The following is a 4,176-nucleotide window of genomic DNA, read 5'->3' as shown; positions in this document are numbered from 1 at the left end:
CCCCGAGTTGTCTGAAGAGACTTGATCTCAGACCTGAGGCAAAGGGGTGGTATGAGGTGGTAAGGGTATCAATACTCCCCACTGCAAATACCTCATCAGTCATAATCAAGAGAGCTCTCCTGACATACTGCATCCTACATGGTGGGGAAATTGACCTTGCCCAACTCATAGCAGATAGCATCCAGGAGATGGCTGAAGACACAACTAAATCGGGTAGGCTTGGACACCCAAGCACAATCCTGAGATTGTGTAACAGGGCTGGAGTGCTCTTCGAGGATGAAGATACAGAGAAGGGGAAAGGAACCAGAGGAATTACAAAGAGAAAAATGGAAGGCCTTAATGAAGAAGAAGAGGAAGATCAAGAAGAAGAAAGAACTCACCGAAGAAGAAGGTCACATAGGAGGGACGAACAAGCTCAGGGTGTCATAGATATGAGTCAATTGCAGGAAGTTCTTGATGAAATATCACAACAGAATGCGAAAGCGCAAGAGCAGTATTCAAGGCAACAGGAACTCTATCTGCAACAACAAGAGCAATATCTAGAGCACCGGGAACAATATTCGAAGGATAGGGAGCAAAATGAAGCTTGGCAACACAGAATGGAGGAAAGATTGGAGAGCTGGCAGCAACAATCAATGGCCCAACAACAAGAACTTCAAGCTAAAGTTCTTGAGGGACAAAGGGAACTAACAACAGGACTTCAAGAGTCATATGATAAGATGTTCCTGACCCAAGCTAAGTATGGGGAATATACTCACAACTTGTATCAGTGGAAGAATGTTCATCATACCATCAGAGAAACTAGACAAGTGCAGCAAATAGAGCATTATGAAGATACACAAGCAAAGTTGGAGTATCTAATCCGCTGCATACCAGGATTAAATTTACAAATCAAACCATTTGAGCTGTGCCAAGATTTAAGAGACCAACAGAAAGCAAAGACCAAGCATTATACAGCAATGATGTATAAGAGATTGGAGACAACTGGGCTCACAGGTCTCATAGATCCCATCTGGGACAGAAGGTGTCCTAGTGAAGAAGTTCGTGACTACTCCAAGCTTGGAAAAAGGAAGAAGAACAAGGGAGAATCCAGCAAATCCAAAAGAATGGAAATGCCTGACAAATAGAGGTGGTGAAGCCCCTTTTCTTGCTTTTATTTAAATAAAGAAGATGCATGTCTAAAACATGACATGCCTCCAATTGCTTCATGATTTACTATTTCTTTTGTTTAAATTAGTGGCTAGTTAAGAATCAAATATCTGCATAATAAATGTTATCACTCATCAGCTTGAACACTTTGTCTTGTCTCCCTTGCTGTTTGAATAAAAGAAAGATGTTTGATTTAGAAAAGTAATTGTTCAATGTTGCAAAAGTTAGAATGAAAGATTAGTGGTGGTGAGTGTTTGATTCAACTATTAGCTCATGAAATAAATGTGCAGAATGACTTGTTTCTTAAAGCTTAAGCTAGTTTGCTGCTATGATCCTTCAAATAATGAAAACCCCTTGAAAATAAACTAAAACAGAAAGAAAAAGAAAGAAGAAAAGCCAAAAGTTGGCAAAGAAACAAACAATAAGGCTAGACACCAATAGCTTGGACCCTAGGACATATGCCTGTGGTGTTTGTGTACTAGGATATGCTTGGACAAGTAGGTTCTAAGGAGTATCTTAAAACTTGGCAACTTAGATCAACTGATTTGGGATTGTCAACTGAAAGTCCACAATAAAGAGTAACCTAGCTACAAAACATTTAGTAATCCAAAGAGATGCTGGGCATCAATGATCCTAGGAAGAAAAAGGTGAGCCATGTGTCTGTGGTGAAAAAAATGTTGAGTGAAAATAAGCCAAAGGCCACTGCAACATTTGACACCAAGCCTCTAATAGATAATAAGCTCTGAAATGCAAAAGAAAGCAGAAAAAGCTAACAAGGGGATTAAGCAAAAAGATAAGGAATCATAGCAGCAACCTTAGTGAACCCTTAAGGAAGCATAGTTATTTTGACAAGCAAGTAATAAATGAGCTATTTTTGATCTGCATAAAACCCCATTAACAAAATTCAACTAATTGCCTAATAAGGACATGCATACTTTCAAGAAGAAATTCCAAGGGATGAAGCCAACAAGATTCGAACCAAGGACCAAGGAGAGGCAAGGAACTCACCTTGCAAGGAAATTCAAGAAGAAATAGCCAAAATGCATCCTCCATGGTTCGAACTTGGAACCACACGCTACTCCTTGCAAGGGAATTCAAGAATAAATAGCTAGAATGCTTCCTCCAGGATTTGAACTTGGGAATCCCTTGAAACATAAGGAAGGAGTGCCACCAAGATTGCAAGGAAAATCAAGAGAAAATAACTGAAATGCTTGAGCCAAGTTTCGAACCAAGGAGCTCTTGGAAACACAAGGGAAGAGCACCCACTCATCCAAGGAAACTAGCTCCAAGACTTCCTCCACCAGGATTCGAACTTGGGGACATTGAGGCCATGAGCAAGGCGCTGCACAAGGAAGCTCAGTTGGTTTTTCCAACTGAGCATTGTCTCTCCCCCAAGCCTCCATAATTTGACACGGTCATGACACCAAGAAGCAAGCATTTTTGGCGCAACAAAGGGGCTTTGAGTGCGCATCATGACACGGCCAACACTTAGAGCTCAGTTCAAAATTCCAACTGAGCTCTAGTGCAATTGACACTCAAACAAGGCTGGGCGCACCAAGTTGACACGGGCAAGCAAGGCATTAGAGTGCTCAGTTGGTTTTTCCAACTGAGCTTTCCCCTGGAGGTGCAATTTGGGCTAAAAATTGGATTAAAAATCCAATTTAATTCATTTCTTCACCAAATCAAAAGCCCACCCAAATTCCAAAATCCAAGAATAGAAAGTGTATAAATAGGAGTTAGTTTGATGTAATTAGGACTTTTGAACTTTTGGAACATTTTATTTTTACTTCTGGCCTTTTATTTTGAATTTTCCTTGGGAGCTTTTACTTTGAATTTTCTGAGAACTTGGAAGGAGAATTGATCTCTTCTTCTTGGTTCTTGCTTGAGCACTCTTTTAATTTCATGCTTTTGATCTTGGGTGAAGAATTGAAGGACTTCTGTTTCAATCTCACCTTGAGATCTTGTTTAATTTTTCTGCATAATTGAATTTCACTTTCTGTTCACTTTACTGCTTCATCTTTTAATCTTTCTGCAATTTACTTCTCTTCATTCCTTTTGCAATTGTTCTTGTTAGATCAAGGAAGGATTTGAGATCTACACTTGTTATCTAGTCTCTTCCACTCCTGAGATCTTCAACCTCTTTTACTTTGCTGCAAATTAAGCACTGCTTTCTCTGTTTTTAAATTCTCAAAGCATTTTACTCTTCTGTTTAAGATCTACTTCACTGCAATTCAATTTTCTCTTTTATTGTTTAATGCAATTTACTTGTTCTTGTTTAATTTCTGCAATCCCAACTCCCAATCCCTTTTACAATTCAAGCAATTTACGTTTCTTGCACTTTAAGCTTCAGCCATTTACATTACTTGTAATTTAAATTTCTGCAATTTAATTTACTTGCACTTTAAGATTCAGCTCCTTTATTTTCCTGCTCTTTAGTTTACTGCAAATTTCCCCTTCCCCTTTACTTTCCATGCAATTTAGCTTCTGCAAATCACAAATCACTCAACCAAATCTTGATTCGCTTGACTAAATCAACCACTAAACTAAAATTGCTCAATCCTTCAATCCCTGTGGGATCGACCTCACTCATGTGAGTTATTATTACTTGATGCGACCCGGTACACTTGCCGGTGAGTTTTGTGTTGGATCGTTTTCCACTCATCAAGTTTTTGGCGCCGTTGCCGGGGATTGATTAGATTGACAATGATTAAGTGAAGTGAAGATCTAGATCAAGCACTTTTTATTTTTCTGTTTTTGACTAACACACTAACTATTTGAATTTTTGCTTAAGCCAATTAACATTTCACTTCAGCCATGGATTGAAGTGTTATTGCTTTCTGGTGTTGAGATTTTTATGCTTTGGTTGTATGTCAGGTACAAGGAGAGTTACACCCACTTTTTGTGAACAAGACGAAAGAACCCTCAGAAGATTAAGAAGAGCTGAAAGAGGGAAAAACATTGTTGGAGAAGAGGAATCAAAAGAAGAATTCCAGGATATGGAGGAACACCTAACAAATCCACCAAATA

This window comes from Arachis ipaensis, chromosome B08 (assembly GCF_000816755.2).
Source record: "Arachis ipaensis cultivar K30076 chromosome B08, Araip1.1, whole genome shotgun sequence".
NCBI classification, from domain to species: Eukaryota; Viridiplantae; Streptophyta; class Magnoliopsida; order Fabales; family Fabaceae; genus Arachis; species Arachis ipaensis.
Note: the sequence above shows the minus strand (reverse complement) of the source record.